The following is a 25,009-nucleotide window of genomic DNA, read 5'->3' as shown; positions in this document are numbered from 1 at the left end:
AGTAGTAATAAAATAGCTGTTATTTGTGGGTAGTAACTTATTCTCAGCAAATTAGACCTTGCATGTTTAAATCTTTAAAAATTACAGCTACCACATTAAACACATAGTACATGATAGTTGTTACATCCGTAATTGTGCTGTTAAAAATAGAAAACATGTTTCCTCAAACTAATATTGCTTCTTTGACCTACTCATTTCATGAAAACAAAAGGCTACAATGGCTTTTATGCTTACTTAGCAGACTTGACCATGCATATGAACATTACACAGAATGCCAGGAATAGGTTTTGATTTTCCTGTCAGAATGAAATCTCAAAAATGTTCTCCGTATATTATGGGGAAAGGTATATGGCTCAGCAGGACTAGTGAACACCTGTTTCTCTTAGGTATCTTAAGTGTCATTTGACATAGGAGCCTTTAAAATTGTATATATTTGAGGTGTACAACATGATGTTTTGATATACATGATGACCTACAGTGAATTAGGAGCTTTAATTTTAACTTGAGCCAGTATATTGATATTGTGAGAAAAAAAAAAGCATTATATCGGGGCATAGCAAAACATACAAAAAGTGCTGACCTGACTTAAACTCTATGTGGGATACCTTGCACATAATTATTGTTTAGTAAATATTTGTTGACTGGCCTCTTGCTGTACATTCATTTACTCAAATGCATCAGTGGAAATCTTAAGGTACTTCTTTAAGATTTGAATACATCTAACAGGATAGTCCTTTTATGGTGTATATGTTTAGTCGCCTTCAGTCTGTTTGATACTAGAAGTTGTAATAGGGCTAGGATTTCTGGTACCAGATTGTTCTTCGGGGAAAGATTCTGGAACTTTTCTTGGAGCAGTTATTATTTACTGATTTGATTTTAAAAATGTACATGAAGAAAGCCATGCAACTGTGTGGCTTTGCTGAGTTTCCTAAGTTGTCTGCATCAAGTTTACTTTCATTATTCTCTCGATAGAACAAATTGAAATACGTTTTTGGCTTATAGAAGATTGATGTATTTTGACAAGATTATGACAAGTTGTGAAAGTCCTCATCCTTTTATTTAATATTTTTTAAACTTTTATCTTCACTGATTTACCATAAACATCAGATGTTATTAATATTAAAGTTGTGTGCCAGGGTTATTATGAAAGGCTGATATTATTTAGCATATTATGCACAAATTACTTAAATGACATATGTAAATAAATAAATTTAAGGTGCTAGGAGGGGCTTTAACTAGTAGGAGGAAAGTTATTTGCTGATATTAAAAAAAAGTGAAGTTCAGATGTAAAGTTAACTACTCTGGTTTCTGTGTTGATTATCTTGGAAAAAATTTCCCATTTGTAAAGTTTAATTTAAAAGTGGTAATTTTGATATAAAGTACTTGAGTTTTTATCTGAATTCCTTTTTTCAGAAGGAAAAAAATGAAATTCTCCAGTTATCACTAAAAATTCTCCTGAAATTCTCTAAGAAATTCTCCAGTCGTCTTTCTAACACATAGCTAAATTGTATTTGTTATCCTTTTTTCCTAAGGCAAAAAATGAGGCATGAATCCTCTTCTGCTTCTGAACATGAAGGCAGATGATAGCCTTGTTTGACTTCAGCTGAGAATGTGTGTCAGGTGACTGTAGTATTTTGCCACTCTGCATGTCCCCAAATGACTTGAAGAGTGCTGTAAATATTGATTTTTGAGGTTCCAAATAAGTTTTAGTGGGTAGGAAACTTACAAATGTGGAACCTGTAAATAATAAGGATCAACTATATTGTAACACATTGACTGCCACACTAGAGAAAAACAATTTTTTCCTTGGGGCCACAGTGTTTTATCATGAAAATGGAATAAAAAGTTCAAAAACAATATGATCCTTTCTAATTTAATGAAAAATTTGTTATTTTTTATTGTTTTCTGTGTGTGAGTTACATGCAACTTGAAAAATAGTTCACGTGGCTCAAGGTGAAGAGACGTGTGAGTCATATATGCTTCATGAGGTCCTGGGCTCAAAACTAGCATGAGTTAAATATTAATATGACTCACATAGCAGTTAATGTATTAATTGTGAAAGTGAGAAATTTAATGCATGTAAATATGTATCTATTTTTTTTCTCTTTAGGATTTTTGTTGATATTCTATTGTTTGGCCCAAGTTATTATTTTCTAGTTTCTAAAATCAGGTTTTTAAGGAAGTTTTTACATTGAATCACCACTGTGATTTCAGCTTAGTACTGTGTAAATTGATTTTATTGTTCACTCTTAGTTCTTTATAGAGTTAACTTCCCTGTGCCTGAGTATTTGTTGTTTTTTTTTTTTTTTTTTTGAGACAGAGTCTCGCTCTGTTGCCTAGGCTAGAGTGCCGTGGCATCAGCCTAGCTCACAGCAACCTCAAACTCCTGGGTTCAAGCAATCCTTCTGCCTCAGCCTCCCGAGTACCTGGGACTACAGGCATGTGCCACCATGCCCGGCTAATTTTTTTTCTATATATGTTTTTAGCTGTCCAGATCATTTCTTTCTATTTTTAGTAGAGATGGGGGTCTCACTCTTGCTCAGACTGGTCTTGAACTCCTGACCTTGAGCAATCCTCTTGCCTTGGCCTCCCAGAGTGCTAGGATTACAGGCGTGAGGCACCGTGCCTGGCCCTGAGTATTTGTTTTTAAATTTTGACTCTTCTCATGGAAACTTGGGATATATATTTGAGTAATTATTTTCAGGAAGAGTATATCATATGAGTGATCTGTTAATAATTTCTGAGTTATTGTCCAATTGAGAAGGACATGGTCATGTACATACATAGATATGGGGTTTTCAGGTTTTGATCTTTCTTTTTCTCACTGGGAAAGTTAAAGGATTGACCTATAATAATCTGGCTTTTTAGTTTTTCAGAGGAATGGGTTAAGTTTGAGATTAACTTGATTCTCCTTGGCCCTTCCCACCCACCTTCCCTCTTTTCCTTTTTGTAAATAATTAAATAATTCTTTGTTTTACTCCTTATTTTACTCTAGGACTTACAAATAGATTTTTACTAGCCTATATCTAGCTGTTGGCATGTTTTAATTAATTTTTCCTTTATGCTTAAAGATCTGTACATGTTCAGATTCAGATTTTCCTTCAGTTTAGAAAAATTTCCTTCTAATATCTTTTTGAGAGACATAGTATAGTGGTTAAGAGCACAAACTGAGGAGCCAGATTGCTTGATTTCCAATTCCTCCTACAATACTAGTGACTTTGGGCAAGGTTCTTAACTTTTCTGTGCCTCAATTCACTCATCTGCAAAACGGGGATAATAATAGACTTACTTGAAGGTAGAATTAAAAAGGTTTGTATGTAAAGTGCTAACAATAATATTAATATTTGGTATGTTGTAAGAATTTTTTATCATAATAGCCTTCTGTATTATTGTTCTCACTTAAGTTCATTGTGTTTTCTTCTTGTGGAATTATTGTTTATTTAGATTACCTCTTTGGGATCTGAGCATATTTCTCTTCCCTTAGCATTTATATTTCTTAATGCTTTCATTCTTTTTTTTTTCTTCTTTTTTTTAAATTTCAGCTTATTATGGGGGTACAAAAGTTCAGGTTATATATATTGCCCATGTCCCGCTCAACTCTTGAGTCAGAGCTTCAAGCGTGTCCATTCCCCAGACAGTGCACCTGGCACTCACCATGTAGTTATACCTTCATCCCCTACCCCCATCCCCCACCTCCCCGAGTCAGCACCTTCAAGCATGACCATTCCCCAGATGGTGCGCAACGCACTCATCATGTAGGCATACACCCATCCCCTCCCCCTACCCCCCGCCTCAGTCTGATATCCAATTGGTATCATTCCCCAATGTGCATTTAGGTGATGATCAGGGAAACCAATTTTCTGGTGAGTACATGTGATGCTTGTTTTTCCATTCTTGGGACACTTCACTTAATATAATGGGTTCCAACTCTCTCCAGGAGAACCAAAGAGATGTCATATCACCGTTATTTCTTATAGCTGAGTAATACTCCATGGTATACATATACCACAGTTTACTAATCTATTCGTGAATGGATGGGCATTTGGGTTGTTTCCACATCCTTGCAATTGTGAACTGTGCTGCTATAAACATTCGGGTGCAGGTGTCTTTTTTGTAGAATGACTTTTGTTCCTTTGGGTAGATACCCAATAATGGGATTGCTGGATCGAATGGTAGGTCTACTTGAATCTGTTTAAAGTATCTCCATAATGCTTTCCACAGGGGTTGCACTAGTTTGCAGTCCCACCAGCAGTGTATGAGTGTTCCTCTCTCTCCGCATCCACGCCAACATGTGTTGTTTGGGACTTTTTGATAAAGGCCATTCTCACTGGAGTTAAGTGATATCTCGTTGTGGTTTTGATTTGCATTTCCCTGATGATTAGGGATGTTGAGCATTTTTTCATATGTTTGTTACCATTCTTATATCTTCTTTTGAAAAATTTCTATTCATGTCGTTTGCCCCTTTTTGATAGGGTTGTTTGGTTTTTTCTTGCTGATTTTCCTGAATTCTAAATAGATTGTTGTTATTAGTCCTTTATCTGATGTGTAGTATGCAGAAATTTTTTCCCATTCTGTAGGTTGTCTGTTTATTCTCATGACTGTTTCTTTGGCTGTGCAGAAGCTTTTTAATTTAATCAGGTCCCATTCATTTATTTTTGTTGTTGCTGTGATTGCCTTAGGGGTCTTCTTCATAAATTCTTTGCCTAGGCCAATGTCTGTAAGAGTCTTTCCTACATTTTCTTCTAGGATTCTAATAGTTTCCCACCTAATGTTGAAGTCTGTTATCCACTGTGCTTTGATTTTTGTGAGAGGTGAAAGCTGTGGGTCCTGTTTTAGTCTTCTACATGTGGCTATCGAGTTTTCCCAGCACCATTTATTAAATAAGGAATCTTTTCCCCAGAGTATGTTTTTGTCTGCTTTGTCAAAGATTAGATAGCTATATGATGATGGTTTTATATTTGGATTTTCTGTTCTGTTCCACTGGTCTGTGTCCCTGCACTTGTGCCAATACCAAGCAGTTTTAATAATCACAGCTTTGTAGTATAGTTTGAAGTCTGGCAAATTAATACCTCCCATTTTGTTTTTGTTGCTTAAAATTACTTTTGCTAAACGGGGTCTTCTCTGGTTCCATACAAAGCGTAAAATTATTCTTTCTATATCTGTGAAAAATGATGTTGGTAATTTAATAGGGATTGCATTGAATCTGTAGATAACTTTGGGCAGTATGGACATTTTAACAATGATGATTCTTCCGATCCACCAGCATGGTATGGTTTTCCACCTATTTACATGTTCTGCGATTTCCTTCCTCAGTGTTTCGTAGTTCTCCCTATAGAGGTCCTTTACCTCCTTAGTTAAATATATTCCTAGGTATTTTATTTTCTTTGTTGCTATTTTGAAGGGTATTGAATCCTTAATTTGGTTCTCCATTTGACTGTTATTGGCATATATGAATGGCTCTGATTTGTGTGTACTGATTTTGTATCCCGAGACTTTACTGAATTCATTGATCAATTCCAGGAGTCTCTTGGTTGAATCCTTGGGGTTTTCCACATATAACGTCATATCATCAGCAAAGCGTGAGAGTTTGATCTCGTCTTTCCTTATTTTGACTCCCTTGATTCTGCTCTCTTGCCTGATAGCTCTCACAAGGACTTCTAATAGTATGTTGAAAAGTAATGGGGACAGTGGGCAGCCTTGTCTGGTTCCAGTTCGAAGTGGGAATGCTTTCAGTTTTTCCCCATTTAGTATGATGTTGGCTGTGGGTTTGTCATATATGGCTTGTATCATTTTTAGGTAGGTCCCATCTATGCCTATTTTGTTAAGCGTTCTTATCATAAAAGGGTGTTGAATTTTGTCAAATGCTTTTTCTGTATCTATTGAGAGGATCATATGGTCTTTATTTTTGCTTCTATTTATATGGTGAATTACATTTATAGATTTACTTATGTTGAAGCACCCCTGCATCTCTGAGATGAAGCCCACTTGGTCGTGATGGATTATTTTTTTGATAAGCACTTGGATACAATTTGCTAGGATTTTATTGAGAATTTTTGCATCCATATTCATAAGGGATATTGGTCTGTAGGTTTGTTTTTTTGTTGCATCCTTTCCTGGTTTTGATATCAATGTTATGTTGGCTTGGTAAAACGTGTTGGGGAGAATTCCATCCTTCTCAATATTGGAGAATAGTTTATGGAGGATGGGCACCAGTTCTTCTTTGTATGTGTGGTAAAATTCGGGTGTGAATCCATCTGGTCCAGGGCATTTCTTTTTGGGAAGGTTTTTTATTGCTGTTTCGATTTCAGTTCTTGATATTGGTCTATTCAGGAGTTCTGTTTCTTCCTGATTGAGCTTGGGAAGGCTATGTGTTTCTAAAAATTTGTCCATTTACACCACATTTTCCAGTTTGTGTGCATAAAGATTCTTGTAGGATTCATAGATGTTGTCGTGTATCTCTGTGGCATCGGTTGTGATTTCTCCTTTCATGTTCCTGATGGAGGTTATTAGAGATTTTTCTTTTCTGCTCTTGGTTACTCTAGCCAGAGGTGTGTCTATTTTGTTTATCTTTTCAAAGAACCAACTTTTTGTTTTATTAATGTCCCTTACGGTATTTTTGTTGTCCTTGTCATTTAATTCTGATTTGATCTTAATAATTTCTCTCCTTCTGCTGGGTTTGGGGTCGGTCTGTTCTTTCTTCAGCTCTTTGAGTCTATTCATTAGGTTGTCTATTTGTAAGTTTTCTGTCTTTTTGATATAGGCATTTATGGAAATGAATTTGCCTCTCAGGACTGCTTTAGCTGTGTCCCATAGATTTTGATAAGTTGTGTCTGCTTTGTCATTTAATTCAAAGAATTTTTTGATTTCCGTCTTGATTTCTTCCTTTATAAAATAATTGTTCAGGAGAAGATTGTTTAGCTTCCATGACTTTGAGTAGGAATGAGAGTTTCTGTTAGGGTTCATTATTACTTTATTTCGCTGTGATCTGAGAAGATGCATGGTATAATTTCTATTTTTTTAAATTTTTTAAGACATGCTTTATGTCCTAGGATGTGGTCAGTCTTAGAGAATGTCCCGTGAGCTGATGAGAAGAGTGTATATTCAATGGACTTTGGGTAGAATGTCCTATAGATGTCAGTCAGGCCCATTTGTTCTAGCATTCTATTTAAGTCCATTATTTCTTTGCTTATTTTCTGTTTGGAGGATCTGTCCTGTACTGTCAGTGGGGTGTTAACGTCTCCAGCTATTACAGTATTATTATCTATCATTTGGTTCAGATCAAGTAGGGTTTGCTTTATGAATCTAGGTGCACCTAAGTTGGGTGCATATATATTAAGTATAGTTATGTCTTCTTGTTGAATTGTGCTTTTCAGCAATATATAGTAACCATCTTTGTCTTTTATTACTTTTGTTGGTTTAAAAACTAAGTTATTGGAAATTAAAACTGCCACACCAGCTTTCTTTTGGCTACCGTTTGCTTGAAATATCGATTTCCATCCTTTTATTTTCAGTCTAAATGCATCTTTGCAGGTTAGGTGAGTTTCCTGAAGACAGCAGATACTTGGTTTGTGTTTTCTTATCCATTGGGCCAGTCTATGTCTCTTGAGTGCGGAATTCAAGCCATTCACATTTATTGAGAGAACTGATAAGTGGGACCGATTTCTGTTCATCTTGTTGGGTAGAACTTCATTGCTGTGTTTGCTCTCTTGATCCATTGTGGTGGCTGGAATTTGATCTTTAGCTCTTGAGTAGTTTTACATTCGTGGGTCTTTCTTGTGCTGATCTGTGTGTAACTCTCATTTGAGTACTTCTTGGAGGGCTGGTCTTGTCTTGGTGAATTCCCTCAGTCCTTGTTTATCTGAGAATGTCTTAATTTCTCCTTCGTATAGAAAACTTAGCTTAGCTGGGTATAAGATTCTAGGCTGGGCATTATTCTGTTTCTGAGGAGTGAGAATGGGGCCCCAACCTCTTCTTGCTTGTAAAGTTTCAGTTGAGAAATCTGGCGTAATTCTAATGTGCTTTTGTTTGTATGTTACTTGTTTCTTTCTCCTTACAGCTCGAAGAGGGGTCTCTTTAGTGGATGTTTTGGTCAGTCTGATGACTACATGGTGTGGTGTTTTCCTATTTGCTATGAATCTCCCAGGGGTTCTTTGAGGTTCTTGAAGCTGTACATCTAGAGTTTTAGCAAGGCCTAGGAAATTTTCCTCAATTATGTCTTCAAATAGCTTATCCAGCCCTTGCTTATTATCTTCTTCACCCTCAGGAATGCCGATAACTCTCATGTTAGACTTCTTCACATAATCCCACATTTCTTGTAGACTCTGATCTTTTCTCTTATTTCTTTGCTCTATCTCTGTGACTGACTTATTTAATTGGAAAGAGTTATGTTCAATCCCTGAGATTCTTTCTTCTGTTTGATCTACCCTGCTCTTGAGACTTTCCACTGTGTTTTATAGCTCCCTGAATAAATGTTTCATTTGTAGGAGTTCAGTTTGGTTTTTATTCAATATTTCAATTTCCCTAGTGAATTTTTCTTCCAAATCCTGGATGTTTTTTTGGTTTCTTTGTGTCGGTTATCCATTTTTTCTTGTATATTATTCAGCTTGTTTGTAATCTATAATTGAAATTCTTCCTGTAACATGTTGGTATTTTGAATCTGGTTTGTGTCAATTGGTAGAGAGCTGGTATTTCTCTTTGGGGGCGAGATTTCCGTTTGATTCTTTGTGCTCCCTGTATTTTTCTACTGAGCCCTTCTCATCTGGATCTATTGTTAGATCTTTTCTTACAGGTTTAGTCTGGCTAGCTCACGCCTTGTACTCTGTTCTTAGGCTGTGAAGCAATCTAGGTATGTTGCTTCCTTTGTCAAGAGGGGGAGACTGTTGTGTATTGTTTAGAGTTTTTTCTATCTCAATTGGGGGGCTGCTTCTGATGGTTCCAGCCCCAGAGGATTGGTTTGACCTAAGACCGGTTTGGCGAGTTAAGTCACTGTGTTGTGGACTTTCTGTTATCAGGCAGGATTCACACTAGTTGCAGGCAAAAAGTCTCTCTCTCTCTCTTTTTTTTTTTTGGTTCTTCCTCTAGAGGGGTGGTATCTGCCTTTTTCCACAGGAAAGACACTGGCTAGGGGGAGGGGGCGGTGTCCTCACTCACTAAGCGCCCCAGCTACTGCAGCTCCCACGGGCAAAGGTCTGCCCTTGCCCAATATCCCCAAGGTCCAGGCTCCACACTCTCGCATCTGAGGAAGCACTTAGTGTTCACAGAAGGGCAGGGCTCCTAGAGAGGATCCACGGACTAGTGGAGGGAGCCGCCCAGGGAGCCACCCGGCAGCCTATGGCTCCACAGTGGCTATGCCGTGGACCCCCACAATGGCGACTGCCTGCCCACAGATCGCCGGCACTGCGGGTGAATGTTCAGGGTCTGGCAGGCACCAGAGCCAGGGGCCTGGCGAGCACAGAAGCCCACAGTAGCTCCCCGGCTACAGGGTCACCGAAAAGAAAAGAAAAAAAAAATCTGTAATTCAGTGACCTTAGCTGCCTTTCCCCTTAGCGCAGCTCCGCCCTTCTCCCTCTAAGCGCCATCCTGGCGGAGAACCCCTAGAGTCTAAGCTGTTTCCCGTTGATGTCTCCTGTCCCCAGGGTTCGTACAAAGCCAGAGCTCTTGGTGTGGGTTCCCGGACTAGGGGAGGGAGCTGCCCAGGGAGCTGCCCAGCACCCTATGGCTCTGAAGCGGCTAGGCTATGGACCCCAACATGGTGTCCACACACTGGCAGATCGCCGGCACGGGGGGTGAATGTTCAGGGCCCGGCAGGCACCAGAGCCGGGGGCCTGGCGAGCACAGATCCCCACAGTGGCTCCCTGGCTAGAGGGCCGCCGAAAAGAAAAAAAAAAAATCTGTAATTGGGTGACCCTTTGTTGCTTTTCGCCTTACCGCAGCTCCGCCCCTCTCCCTCTAAGTGCCCTCCCGGTGGAGATCCCCTAGAGTCTCAGCTGTTTCCCGTTGATGTCTCCTGTTCACAGAGCTCCACGTCTCCCGCGGTGATTCTGCACCAACTTCAGGCAGATCCCTAATTGAGTGGGTGTGGAGGTCAGTGAGGAGAACAAGCCGCTTTACTGTGGGGCTGAACCCGCCTCACTCCTTGATGAGGCGAGTACAGCCGTCCTGCACTCTGCTGTCTATTGTCTGTCCCGCGCTTTCCAGATTTTCTCGATCCTATTTCCCGTTCCCCTCAGTCTTTTCTTGTTCTCTGTGTCCCATGTTGATTCTCTGTGGATTCACACCGCTGTTCTTGCGGGGGAGCGATCCTCTAGCATTGTGGCAGGCCGAGATCCATGCCTTCCTCTCCGGGAGCACGAATCCAGGAGGTCACCTCCAATCCGCCATCTTCCCTCCTCAATGCTTTCATTCTTTCTGGGAGAATTTTTCGAGTTTTTAAATCTTCTGTCTTAATTTGATCTACTGATGTATCTAATCTCCTGGCCAGATCTGCTGTGGTTTTCATTTGGCAATCATGTTATTTTGTCTCTGCAGTTTGTCCTAATCTTTGATTGTTCTTCTTCATAACTTTCTGCTCAAGTTTCATGTTTGTAATCCTCTCTTGAATTGTCCTGAAAACATGAATGAGAAAATTTATAAACTTGGTTTCCTGTATTTTATAGTAAATCTATTTTGGAAGAAATTGACAATAATTATTCAGTCTAGTGTCTATAATTTGAATTATGGTATTTTTTTGGTTGTGAAATTTTTTCCTGCTCATTTTTATAGTGGAAGGTCTCTGCTTGTCCAGTTTTGGTTTTGGTTTGAGGTAGAATTTGAGATGTATTGTAACAAAGATGGATGTGATTCTCTTTTTTGGAGACAGAGTCTTGCTCTGTTACCCCAGCTGGGGTGTGGTGGTGTCATCATAGCTCACTGCAACCTCAAACACCTGGGCTCAAGCGATACTCTGCCTCAGCCTCCCAAGTAGCTGGGACTATAGGTGCTCACCACCACACCTGGCTAATTTCTCTCTCTCTCTCTCTCTCTCTCTCTTTTTTTTTTTTGTAGAGCTAGGGTCTTGCTTTTGCTCAGTCTGGTCTTGAACTCCCGAGCTGAAGTGATCCTCCTGCCTGTGCCTCCCAGAGTGCTAGGATGACAGGCGTGAGCCACTGTGCACAGCCCAGACCAAATCTTTGATTTAACACATTATCTGCCCTGTTATTTATATTTAACTCACGCTGTTTTTGAGCCCAGGGCCTCATGAAGTGTATGTAACTCTTGTCTCTTAACCTTGGAAGGTGAACTATTTTTCAAGTTGCATATAACTCATGCACAGAAAACAATAAAAATGTAACAGATTTTTCATTAAATTGGAAAGGATCATTTTGTTTTCAAAGTTTTTATTCTATTTTCATAATAAAACACCGTGGCCTCAAGGAAAAATTGGTTTTTCTAGTGTGGCAGTCAATGTGTTAAGTGAAGGGAGGTGATATTTCTTGAAGCCCCAGCAATGACTGATCTAGGATTCTTAATATCCTAGAAAAGAACAATAAATGATAATCACTAGTGTTTATTCATTTTTTTAAATGTGCCAGGCACTGTGATTTTACATGCATTATATCCTTTAATCCTTTCTAACAACTCTAAGGTAGATATTATCCCTCCTGTTTTAAATGTAATGAAATTGGAATTTAGAGATTTACTCACTTAAGGTCATAAAGCTCATAAATGGTGTAGCCATGATTAAACCCAGGGGTATGTGTGTGATTTCAGTGGTTGAGGGCCTAATAGTTAGGCTTTAATGGCCTCTCATCAATATACCAAAGGGCTTGAACTCTTACAAGTAGGTGTAGGGTTAGTTCCAAACTGATACATGGCCCTGTGTCACCCATAATGGTCAGTGGAAGATGTGTTCAGATGCCTCTTGTTGAAAGAATTCCTCAAGGTTCCCCTTAATATATTTGAAAAACCACACCATTTGTTCCCTTTTTAATTTTGCTCATTCACAAATAACCCTTCTTATTGCTGTACTACTTGATTACTCATTTGTTAAACATAACAGAATATAGCTGATTTCTTGCTTTTTAAAACTTGATTGTGGTCTGTGTTACAATACATAGATATTCTTGGAGTTCTGAGCATGTGTCTGGCACCTTTTCCTGGAGACAAGAGAGCCCAATTTTAAATGACTGTGTTTTCAGAGTCTATGGTCCCTATCACAGAAGATATACCCAATAATTACTGGTTGAATGAATGTTACATAAATTAAATTAGATAAGTAAATTCCATTGCATTCTTCCAGGATGGGCATATATAAAGTGGTTGAGTATGTTTATTACAATCAGTTGAAAGCCTTTTTCTGACATACAGATTCTTGTTGTGACTTAGAACCACTGTTCTAAGATGTTGAGTGTATTTCGAGGCTCTAAAATGATTGAATAGTTTTTGGTAAATAATTGCTGCTTTTCTTGATTTTTAGATGTTCATGCTGTAATGATCACAATGTTCAAATCCATAATGTGTTTGATTTAGATATTGTTTGTAACATACAAAGAAAGGCCATTTAAGAGTTTAATAATGTAATAAGCACAATATTATCTAGTTCATTATGGAGGTATATTCTGTACTAAACCAGTCCCACAGTGACTTTGCACATTATGATATTAACTTTGGCTTTTAGAGTGGGAAAGACATACAAAATAAATAATCCCTAGATTCAGGGACCTGACTTAATGAGAACAAATTTAGAACAGGTGAATTTTCAAACTCTTTGGAATATGGGATTGTATTTTGATTTCTTTGATTTAAGATGATTGATGAGGTTACCTGAAAATAAGTCTTTCTAAAATGAAAATATCTGTAGTAATCAAAAAGGAAATGAAATATTCTGATCAACAGGGTACATTGTACTATACTGGGGGATTAATGATATAAATGTAATATTTTAAAGTTCATATTAGCAAGGAAAGTAACAAAAAATTTAATGCTTTTCAGTATAAACACAACATTATGGGACATAAAAATTATGGGATATATCAGGCCTGAATTTTAAGTTATTTTACCTACTTTACTAATAGGGTCTTGAGTCATATATCTTTTTTTAAATTAAATTTTAATAAGTTTAGGGGGTACAATTTGAATTCTATTACATGTATAAATGGTGTAGTGGTAAGAGTCTGGGCTTTTGGTGTACCTTCACCTGAGTCTGTAGGTAATTTTTTATCCCTCACCCACTCTCACCCTCCTCCGTTTTGAGTCTTCAGTGTCCACTTTGTATGTCCTTGTGTAGCTATATTTTAGCTGTCACTTTTAAGTGAGAATATGCAACATATAGTTTTCTGTTCCTGAGTTACTTCATTTAGGACAATGACCTCCAGTTCCATCCAAGTTGCTGCAAAAGACATTATTTCATTCTTTCTAATCGCTGAGTAGTATGTCATGGCGTGTATGTGTATGTATGTGTGTGTATGCATGTGTGTATCACATTTTCTTAATCTACTCATTAGTTGGTAGGCACTTTGGTTGATTCCATCTCTATAATGGTTAATTGTACTACAGTAAACATACAAGTATAAGTATCTTTTTGATATAATGATTTATTTTCTTCTGGATAGATACCTAGTAGTGGGATTGCAGGATCAAATGGTAGATCTACTTTTAGTTCTTTGAAAAGTCTCCATACTGATCTCCGTAGAGGTTGTACTAATTTACATTTCCACCAATAGTGTATAAGTGTTCTCTTTTTATTGTATCTCTGCTAACATCTATTATTCTGGGGTTTTTTAATAATGTCCATTCTAATTGGAGTAAGATGGTATATCATTGTGGTTTTAATTTGCATTTCGCTGATGATTAGTGACATTGAGCATTTTTTCATATGTTTGTCGGCCATTTGTATATATTCTTTTGAAAATTGCCTGTTCATGTTATCTGCCCACTGTTTAAGGGGTTGTTTTTTTTTTCTTGCTAAGGTGTTTGAGTTTATTGTAGATTCTAGATATCAGTCCTTTGATTGAAACATAATTATGAATATTTTGTCCCATTCTGTAGGTTTTCTATTTACTCTCCTTATTTCTTTTGCTGTGCAGAAGCTTTGTGGTTTAATTAAGGCCCATTTATCTGTTTTTGTTTTTATTGCATTTGCTTTTGGGTCTTAATCATAAATTTTTTGTCTAGACCAATCAATGTCCAGAAGAGTTTTTCCTAGGTTTTCTTCTAGGATTTTTATTGTTTCAGGTCTTACATTTAAATCTTTAATCCATTTTGAGTTAATTTTTGTATATGGTGAGAGGTAAGGATCCAGTTTCATTCTTCTGCATATGGCTGTAAGTTTGATTCCTGACAGAAAAAGTTTGCCAACTCCGATTTTCCCAGCACCATTTATTGAAAAGGGTGCACTTTCCCCAGTTTATATTCTTGTCAACTTTGTCAAAGATCAGTTGGCTGTAAGTATGTGGCTTTATTTTTGGGTTCTCTATTCTTTTCCATTGATCTATGTGTCTATTTTTATTATATATGCTAGTACCATGCTGTTTTGGTTACTATAGCCTTGTTGTATAATTTGAAGTCAGGCAATGTGATGCCTCCAGCTTTGTTCTTTTTAGTTTGTGTTACTTTGGCTTTTTGGGCTCTTTTTGGTTCCATATGAATTTTAGAATTGTGTTTTCTAATTCTATGAAAAGTGACATTGGTACTTTGATAGGAATTATACTGAACATGTAGATTGCTCTGGGCAGTATGGTCATTTTTATAATATTGATTTTTCCAATCCATGAGCATGAGATTTTTTTCCATTTTTTTGTTTCTGATTTCTTTCATCAGTGATTTGTATTAAATAGTTCTCCTTGGAGATATCTTTCACCTCCTTGGTTAAATTTATTCCTAGTTTGTTGTTGTTGTCATCGTTGTTTTTTGTAGCTATTGTAAATGGGATTGAATTCTTGACTTGGTTCTCAGCTTGGTTGTTGGTGTATAAAAATACTATTGATTTTTGTACATTGATTTTATAACCTGAGACTTTGCTCAATTTATGTTTCAAATCTAGGAGCCTTTTGGAGGAGTCCTTAGGGTTTTCTAAATATAGATCATATTGGCAAACAGAGATAAATTGACTTCCTCTTTTCCAATTTGAATGCCCTTTCTTTCTTTCTCATGTCGGATTGCTCTGGCTAGCACTTCCAGTACTGTGCTGAATAGAAGTGATGAAAGTGGGCATCCTTGTCTTCCAGTTCTCAGGGGGAATGCTTTAAACTTTTCCCCATTCAGTATGATGTTGGCTGTGGATTTGTCATATATGGCTTTTATTATTTTGAGGTATGTTTCTTCTATGCCAAGTTTTTTGAGGGTTTTTATCATGAAGGGCTGCTGGATTTTATCAAATGCTTTTTCTGTATCTGCTGAGATGATTATACGGTTTTTGTTTAATTCTGATTGTGTGGTGAAGCACACACATTTGCATATGTTGAACCATCCTTGCATCCCTGGGATAAAACCCACTTGATTGTGGTGAATTATCCTTTTGCTGTCCTGTTGGATTCAGTTTGCTAGTATTTTATTGAGGATTTTTGCATCTATATTCATAAGGGATATTGGTCTGTAGTTTTCTTTTTTTATTGTATCCTTTCTTGGCTTCTTGAGTCATATGTCTTAGTGGAGGGAATTTTATTCATACATTGTTCCTCAGTTCCAAAGCATTCTCTTTTAAAAGATCTGTTCTGTTCATTAGTTTCTTAATAGTGTATTCCTCCAGGATTGTGGGAGCCAGTTTAATATTTCTAATTGTCTCTTACAAATCTTAACTTAAATACAGCAAAGTTTATTCTGGGTTTCCATGAGTCTAAAATTTATGTTGATGGTTCTGGTCTCCCCTTCCTCATAAAATGGCTTGGGTACATTGCTTCAGGGAAAATAACAGTGAAGCTGGTTGAGGGAAAATTGAAAAACCCATAAAGAAGTCATAGCTATTCTTACAATGATTCTGAAAAAATACTTTCTTAGATTTACTCTAGTGATTATTCATAAGAAACAAATATGAAATTTATAGTTTTAAATCTAGGTATTTATCTAAAGAGATAATAAATGTTAATTACAGTAGTCATAAATGTAATTATTTTCATTAAGATTTGAGATTTCTGTGGCAAGTAAGAGTAAGAGGCCAGTCAAAAATCAAATAAAATAGGTACCTGAGATGTCTTTATAAAAATTCTTACGCAGGTGGTAGCTAACGATCTGGTATTCCTAGAATGTGAAACATATATTCTTTGGCAAATTAGCACAATAAATAGACATAGGAATAACAGTTTCTCTTCCTGATAAGAAAATTTTATACCTTTTGTACTTGACTTAGTCCATTAGATTATTATTTCCAGTTAGCTGAGTGTGTGTTAATTTTTTTTAATCTATGGATTAGTAGGTGGGTGGCTCACAATTTTTTTTTTTTTTGCCATAAATCCATAGGATAATACCATTTTACTAGAGTAGCTTTAATCAACTGGGGAGATTGTTCGAAGTGCTTCTAGAGATGGTATAAGTTATGTTTTGAAGATACAAATTTTGTTGTATCTTGTTTGTAGTACCTTAGTACTTCTAATGTTTAAATTTTCTATGCCTTTTTTATTTTTTGTTTACTTGATCTTTCTGGGATTAAGGTAGTGTTTGTTTCCTGTTATATTTGTTTTCTACTCAAATTAATCCTTGTACTTTTAAGAATTATGCTGCAATGTTATTTGGTACATAAAATTTTAGCCATATTCTTTTGTCCCTGTTGATTACATTTTGCATTTATATAAGTGACTTTTATAGAATAAAAATACGGTGCCTTTTACCTTGAGGAAATATGAAAAGTCTTTTCAATGTGTCCCCCTTCTGTTCTAGTCATCCAAATCTGAGTTCACTGTGGATTTGCTTGTTTGGACAAGTTTCTTTTCTTGTCTTCTCAGTAACAACCACCACGGTCATTGTTTTACATGTCATTTTTGTGTGTGTGTGTGTGTGATTCAAAAGGAAGTGCTCACTTTGGTCATTGATTTCTGTTTTAATCTGCTCCTATTATTATTTATGGTAGTTTGTAGAAACTATTCTTTAGTTGTGACCTGTGTTTTATTCTTTCATCATTTATTTCTTTTATTTAGGTGCCACATAATGTGCTAGATGCTGAAGGGAGTGTATGCTGGTGGTTTTTTGTTTTTCTTTTTTTGTTAAACTTACTTTCCATGATATTATTACTTTACTTTTTAATTCTTTCTATTTTGGTGAATTTGAAGCACAAAGTCAGGGAGAATAATGTAAATACTCTCATGACCTTTTACCAATTTCAGCAATTATCCAATGATGACCAGTCTTTTTTCCTCTATGTTTCTACCCCCCAATCCACCCCACATTATATGAAGCAGTCCCAGACAGTCATATCATTAAATCTGTAAATATTTCAGTATGTGTAGCTAAAAGTCAAGGATTCTCTCATAGCCATATCACCATGCTCACACTCTCAAAAATATCAACAATAATTTCTTAAAATCATTATCCTAGTCAGTGTTTTCATTTTCCTTGCATAAATGGGAAATTTGTAAGGGAAGTCTCTAATATTTAAAGTTACTTTGTCTTTTTAAAAAAGTTATCTTTTGACCGGCCATGGTGGCTAACGCCTGTAATCCTAGCACTCTGGGAGGCCAAGGCAGGAGGATTGTTTGAGCTCAGGAGTTCGAGACCAGCCTGAGCAAGAGCAAGACCTCATCTCTACTGAAAATGGAAAGAAATTAGCTGGACAACTAAAAATATATAGAAAAAATTAGCCAGGCATGGTGGTGTATGCCTGTAGTTCCAGCTACTTCGGAGGCTGAGGCAGAAGGATTGCTTGAGCTCAGGAGTTTGAGGTTGCTGTGAGCTAGGCTGATGCCACGGCACTCTAGTCTGGGCAACAGAGTGAGACTCTGTCTCAAAAAAAAAAAAAATTATCTTTTGATGTCTTATTATACCATAAACCTTTAGAAGTTGAGGAGCATGTGCTGGTTAGTTAGTGAAAGAAACTGTCAGTGCTCTTATCATGTTCCTTTAATGACAGAGTCCTGATCAGGCTGTTGGGTACTGGATGACCTGAAATTTCAGAAACTTTTAATCTACTCATTGTAGATATTTATTTGTTTATTTATATAGCAAATATTTAACTGTCTGATATGTGCTATGTACTCTTCTAGGTGCTTGGGTTACATCAATGAATAAAACAAAGATTCTTGCTTTTGACAATGCTATATTCTAGTGAAAGAGACAGGCAATAAACAGTAAATACAATACAAAAATAAATTAGATTTTATCTTAAAAAATAAGTGCTCTGGAAAAGAAGAATAAGTAGAACAGGATAAAGGGGAATTGGAATTTGGTGGTAGTGGGAAACAGTATTAGATAAGGTGATCATGGTAGGTCTCTCTGGAGGATGAGATTTGAGCAAAGATATAAACAGAGGAGTAAGGATGGAAGCCAAGCAGATGTCTGAGAGAGGTGTTCATTGTGATGGAACAGCATCCTTGGAGAAGTGTTCCAGGCTTGTTTGAAGAGATCATTACAGCTGGAGTTGAGTGAACAGTGGGAGAATTGTAGGAGATAGGTTATAGAGGTAAGATAAAGTGCGGTCTGGGGAGTAGTGAGGAGGGCTAGTTTGTAACAGCAAAGAACCCTGGAGAGCAAGTGGCAATGAATTCATGAAAGGCATTTTCCACAGCTTCTTGAGAATTGAATATTTTTCCTTACGAGAAGTGGTCCAAAGCCTGGAAGAAGTGGTAGTCAGTTGGTGCAAGGTCTGGTGAATACAGTAGATGATAGAGAGTTTCCAAGTCCAGCCCCTGTAGTTTTAGCAGCGTTGTTTGTGGAACATGTAGTTGGGCATTATCTCACAAGAGGATTGGCCTGTCTCTATTGACCAATCTTGGCTGCTTAATTGCACGGATCCTCATCGTGTTATCCAGTTGGTTGCAAGAGACATCTGCTGTAATTGACTGACCGGGTTTAATAAAGCTGTAGTGGATAATATACCAGTGCTGGACCACCAAACAAGACACCATTAGCTTTTTTTGACAAATATTGGGTTTTGGACTGTGTTTTGGCAGTTCATTTTTATCTAGCCATTGTGCCGAACACTTGCGATTGTCAAAAAGAATCTATTTTTCATCATGTGTAACAGTACGGTGTAGAAATGGTTCACCTTTTGTCGTGACAGCAAAGAAAGGTAAGCTTTGAGATGATTTCTCTTCTGATGCTCATTTAATTCATGTGGAACCCATCTGTCCAGCTTCTTTATGTGGCTGATTTGTTTCAAGTGGTCCAATATTGTTGGAATAGTAACGTCAAACCTTGCTGCTAAATCACGTGTAGGTTGAGATGGGTTCACTTCCACTACAGCTTTCAGCTCCTCATTATCCACCTTGGTCACGGGTCGCCCATGCAGTTTATTTTCAAGATTAAAGTCACCTGAAGGGAACTTCTCAAACCATTAATGTACTATGCATTCATTAGCCACATCCTTCCCAAACACTTTGTTGATATTTCGAGCTTTCTGTGCTGCATTGATTCCATGATGGAACTCATGTTCTAAAATAACACAAATTTTTGACTTATCCATGGTTTTACAAAAATTTCTCTAAAAAAAAATTTGAAAGATAATCACAAGCCAACACGTGCATTCGGTTCAAGTCTGAGGATGTATGTACCTACACAATAAAAATAGAACAGGAAGTGTAAAAGTGAAATGTCACAGATATCAATTGTCAAACTTAGTACTCAAGGAAATTGGACATTTTCTACTTAATAAACTTTAGTACCAGACATGTAATGCCTTTGAAGGTCATTTGGTTTTTACTGAGTGTAATGGGGGAGTTGTTGGAGGATTTTGATCAGAGGAATGATAGGATCTCAATTAAAAGGATCACTCTGGCTGCATTTTTGAAAATAAACCATAGGAGGGCAAGTAAAAAAACAGGAAGACTAGTTAGGAGGCTTTTAAAATAATGTAGGTAAGAGATGATAGTCGCTGGGACTGAGTAATGACAATGGAGGTGAGGAGAAATAGGTGATTGCTGGATATGATTTGAAAGAAGAGCCAAATAAATTTGCTAACTAGCTGTAAGGAATCTGTGTGTGAACAGTGACTCAGCTTTGAGTTCATAGTTTCAATTCAGCAAGACTTGCTCTCCCTTTGCTTTTGTAAACATATGACGTTATATAATTTCATAGAAAGTACATATAAAATTTTAGGCATGTCATATTTCCTAAATATTAACTTCTTGAGAGATCTTTTTTTTTCTGAGTGTTTTTTTAATGACTGATCAATTCATTTATTTAATGTAATGAATTTACTTCTTTTCATTAGGAAAGTAAGAGAATCACATTGCTGAAAATTTGGGAAACCCAGAAAAGAGGAAACCCACCATCATTTGGTAGGTACATTTCTTTGCAGTCTTTCCCTCCCATATGTTCTCTTTCAGTTATTTTTAAAACTATGTAATTAAACCTGGGAAAATCTCATTTTGCTAAGTGGAAAAAAAGTAGCAGGATATTTCTGGGTGTTTTTATTTTTGTTTGTTCTAATTGGTCATTGATTATCATGTCTAAGTCAGCTGTGACTTGTGCAGCAGAGTTTGAAAATCCTTTTATTAGGATTTTAAAACATTTTTCCCCATATTTTATAACTTTTCCTCATAAACGTCCTGCTGAATCATTTTATTGAAAATATTAGGAAGTAGTCTCAAAGGTAAACCCTCTCTTTTTTGCTGTAAACTGTTATCAAATCAAAGGAAATGCCTTTTCTTGAAATCCAATTTGAGGGGTTTTCATGAATTTTAACTTTTATATGGATCTCTATGTTTTCAGATTTTCACTGATTCTGTAGATTAGGCAGATATAAATGCATACACACATACATACACATATGCACACAAATGTACACCATATGCCAAGAAGCCTATGAGTGTGATGTATTTGAATTTCTTCTTCTAATAGGCTAGAAGGTATTAAGTCAGGCTAGAAGGTATTAAATACTCAATGTTCTAGGAAACCCAGAAGGCTCTGTGCTTCAGCGACATAAGTCAGACCTTTGCTTGTAGGTTTTGATGGGAAAAGAAAACGAGATAATTTAAAAAATCATTTTGCCTTTCTTCCTTAGCTGTGTTGGTATTATACTATATCTTCTTGGGCAATGGCCGAGGCTCCCCTGACTGCTGATCTTGTTTGAATCAAATAGTTGAAGAAGATAATAGGGAAATCCTAGTCTTTTCCTTAGCTTCAGAAACCATGTTTGGTTGCCAAGTTTATGAACTTATGGTTCCTACCTTGAGTCTCTCCATGTTCGAACCAACAGATTGGGTAACTTCTCTGTTAACTTCATGCCAGTTATGTAGGATATGCACGGTAAACATTCGCTCCCTTACCTTCTTATTTCTGCTTGGTGTAATACTTCAGTATACTTTTACAGAGTACATTATGTGATGGCAGAAAAGATAGTCAACTGGAATCAAAATGTTATAATAGTGTAATAATTTACCAGTCCTTGGAAAGGGAATATGCTAGTGAATATGTTTCTCAACTGAGGACTTAGAGATTCTGCTTCTGATTCTGTAGCTTTTTAAGGAAACTAATTTCTCTGTGCCTTAACTTCTTTGCCCGTATTATATTTCTTCTTCATATACAGATATATTCTGAACATAACAAATTGATTTATACAATTTTTAGAGCTCAGAGGTTTTAGAGATCAATTAGCCCAACCTATTATTTTTCAGATAAAGAAACCAGTGTGTTGTTCATAGAGATGAAATGCCTTTCCCATGGACGCACTGGACCAGGTTCAAGATTTTTGACTGTTTTATGTGCATTGTGCAGCATGACACAACATAATACTATACTATACTGCCTTTTGCAAGAACTAGATGGTGATCCAAAAATCATAAAGCTTTTTTTTAAATGTTTTTTTTAACACCAGTTGGGGGGGGTGCTACAGTTATGTGCGCTCTTTACTGTCTATGTCATGTGAAGGATTTTTTTCCCTTTGATCATAAATATGCCTCTACCTGCTGAACACAAAGCTGATCTTCAGTCTTAAGCCAAGTTTATGGAACTTTGAATTGTATAGCTGACAATCCTTGGTTTTCCAGGCAACAAGTGGCTACATAAAATGTATAGTTTTATCAACCTTGACTCTTGAATAGGATGCACATGTAATTATAGCAGAAAAACCAAGAGAAAAATCTAGAGTCAAAGTTAGTCCTCATTAAAAATTTTGAGAATATTCATTTTTGAAATATTGTTCATTTATATTATTGCCTATGAGGTATTGCTTAATAGGCTTATCTAAATTCTAATATAATACATGGGTCAAAATTACACAACTGGGTATACCGAGAGTTGAATTTTAGTGTTAGAATGGTAGCCTGTTAATGTACATTTTAATTAAGTGGAAAATAAGTAATTATAGAAACCGCTGGATTTGTTAGGTCATAATTGAAGACCTGTGTCAATATCTGCTTGAGAGATTGATTTGCTAGTTGTAATGTTAGCTTTTTCTGATTTTTATTTAATCTAAAAATAATATAAAAGTGTTGATGAAATTTAAAAGTAGGTCACTGAATTAGCTATTGGTATGATAATGCTGTGTAAGTAATAATACTGAAAGGTTTGATGGCTTACAACAACAAACTTTTTTTTAACTCATGGTTCTGTGGGTCTGTGAGGTGGACTTTGCTTCAGGCTGTATACTGGATTCAGGTGTTTTTCACATGTTGTGTGTTGGGTCCGTTGGTAGCTTGGGGCATGTTCATCTTGTGGTTGGTGGCAGAAGCTCAAGAGACCAAGCCAAGTTACTCAAGCACATTTAAAGTCTCTGCTTAAGTTGTGCTTACTGATATTCCATTGTCAAAAGCAAATTACATGACTAAGCCCAAATTTATTGGGGCAAGGAAATATGCTCAACTCTAGAGGGAGGTATTACAAAGTCACATGGCAAAGGGCATAGTTGTATAATTTTGTAACAAGGAAAGAGTGGAAAGCTGATTAACAGTAATATGATTACCACAGTCACCTATAAATCTCATCCTACTAAGATATTTTTATATAAAAAGTTTTTCCTGTATTACATTGTATTTTTATGACACAGGAATATTACATAGCAATAATCATAATGTGCCTATCATTTCAAATTTCTCTTTCGTCCTATATGGCTTCCAATTTTGGTTACAAAACATTCTTCTGTTGCCTTTTAAACTATCCTTTGACTGTAAGCACTACTTGTATTATCTTTTTTCCCCCCTGTAGTTATTTCAAGTTAGTCTTTATTTATTTTTACTTTGCTTCATCCCACTCATTATACCGTTTATCTGGGAAATTACTGCCAATTTTTCAGATTATCTCTTCTTCATTCACCTAGATTTCTGTTCTTATACCTGCCATAAGAAACCATACTTCCACCTGTAGCCTGCTTAGGTATATCTTTTATGTTCTTTTGTTAGCATCTAATTATATTAGGACTTATTAAGCTTTATGTGACAGAAACTCAATTTAAACTAACTTATGCAAAAATAATTTATTGAAAGGGATATTTCATGGAATTAAAAGAATAGTGGATTTATCAAGACCGAGGATGGGAACAGGTCTTCAGGAATGACTCAAACAAAGGGATGGGACTTGGTTAAGACTGTCTCTTGTCTGTGTGTATGATTTGCTTTTCTCTCTTACTGCACACTGGCGTTCTTCACTGAGGAAAAACATGGCAGGTCACTAGTCCACAAATCTTAGGAAGTGGGTTAATTCTGCAATACCCAACCCCTATGCTGCCAAGGCCTATTGGGAACCAAGCTGTGCATCACTGCCTGAGCTACACTGACCCTTCATTTCCCCATCTGTGGAAAAATGGCCTTCCATGAAACTTCGGAACTGGGCTGCACAGCAGGAGGGAAGCAGCAGTCTTCATCTGTATTTGCAGCTGCTCCCCAGCACTCACTCACATTACCACGTGAGCTCCACTTCCCGTAGCCCCACTCCCACCTCTGGTGGGAAAATTGGTTTCCATGAAACCAGTCCCTGGTGGCAAAAAGGTTGAGGACTGCTGGGTTAATTGATCTAGCTCTAGATTTGGTGTCCACCTTTGGATCTGTTTGGCTGTGGGGTTGAGGTTTCTATAATAGCCATGTAATTTGAGTAGAGGGAAGGCTTAGTCCCAGAAAAAAAGGTTTGGGGATTATTGCTGGACAAATAAAAATAGATATCTGCTAAAGTAATGCGAATTAATAAAGTCTTTTGTGCCCCTTTCAAGGGCCAGAGACATACTTGCATACATTCATATATATTGGTTTGGCTCTTGTCTGGGAACTAGAATAGTGAATGGATAGTTTAGTAAACAGAGGTCACGGTAGTCATTTCCTGGACTGACTCAGTTCTTCAAAGCACGGAAGAATTTTGAGTGGTATTATTCTATATTATGCATGCCTATTTTCTTATTATACATTAAGAATATTTCTTTTTCCATTTTTATAATGGATCTAGTATAGTCATTCTAATTCTCATGCCTAATAGTTCTCTCAGCCTATTTAATTTTGACTCACACTTACAGTTTTAGGTTTCTATTTTAGTTCAAGAGCCACTTGAAAATGAATAGATGCAAACACATAATCTAAAACCAAGAAGCAGGCTAACCACATTTGGCACAGAAGGAAATTAGATCCTGTGTACTACAATTTTACTTTTGAATGTATTCAGTTATTTTGAGAAGAAAATAGCATCTGGGTAGACATTACTGAATGTTGTACTGTTTCAAGTGTATGTGAGAGTTGTAGTTTTAGGCATCCAAGTGCGGTGTTAATTTAGGTATTATCATTGCTCATTTAACAAAAATTTGGCATTAAAGTAAGAATTAAAAGCTATTTCACTTGGTAGAATTGCTGTAGATGTGGGGAATAAGTATGTGGTTAAGTGGTTCAATTGATCAAAATATTTATTGAATTCCTTTGGGTTCAGAGCATGGAGAAGGGGATGGATAGAAGAATCCCCCCTCCTGATTTTC

The 25,009-nt window shown here is 36.8% G+C and overlaps 1 protein-coding gene across 3 annotated transcripts in view; it reads left to right on the top strand.

Annotated features, from left to right (window-relative positions):
* RABGAP1L (RAB GTPase activating protein 1 like) overlaps window positions 1-25,009 on the top strand; it is a 646,139-nt gene that overhangs the window by 34,768 nt on the left and 586,362 nt on the right. For all 3 annotated transcript variants that reach the window (XM_045547315.1, XM_045547314.1, XM_045547316.1), the window contains exon 2: window positions 20,333-20,399. The gene's annotated coding sequence lies outside the window, so the exon portion shown is untranslated. The remainder of the gene's footprint in view (window positions 1-20,332; window positions 20,400-25,009) is intronic.

The sequence above is a fragment of the Lemur catta genome, chromosome 3 (genome assembly GCF_020740605.2).
Source record: "Lemur catta isolate mLemCat1 chromosome 3, mLemCat1.pri, whole genome shotgun sequence".
NCBI lineage: Eukaryota > Metazoa > Chordata > Mammalia > Primates > Lemuridae > Lemur > Lemur catta.
Note: the sequence above shows the minus strand (reverse complement) of the source record. Positions and strands in the feature narration are given on the sequence as shown.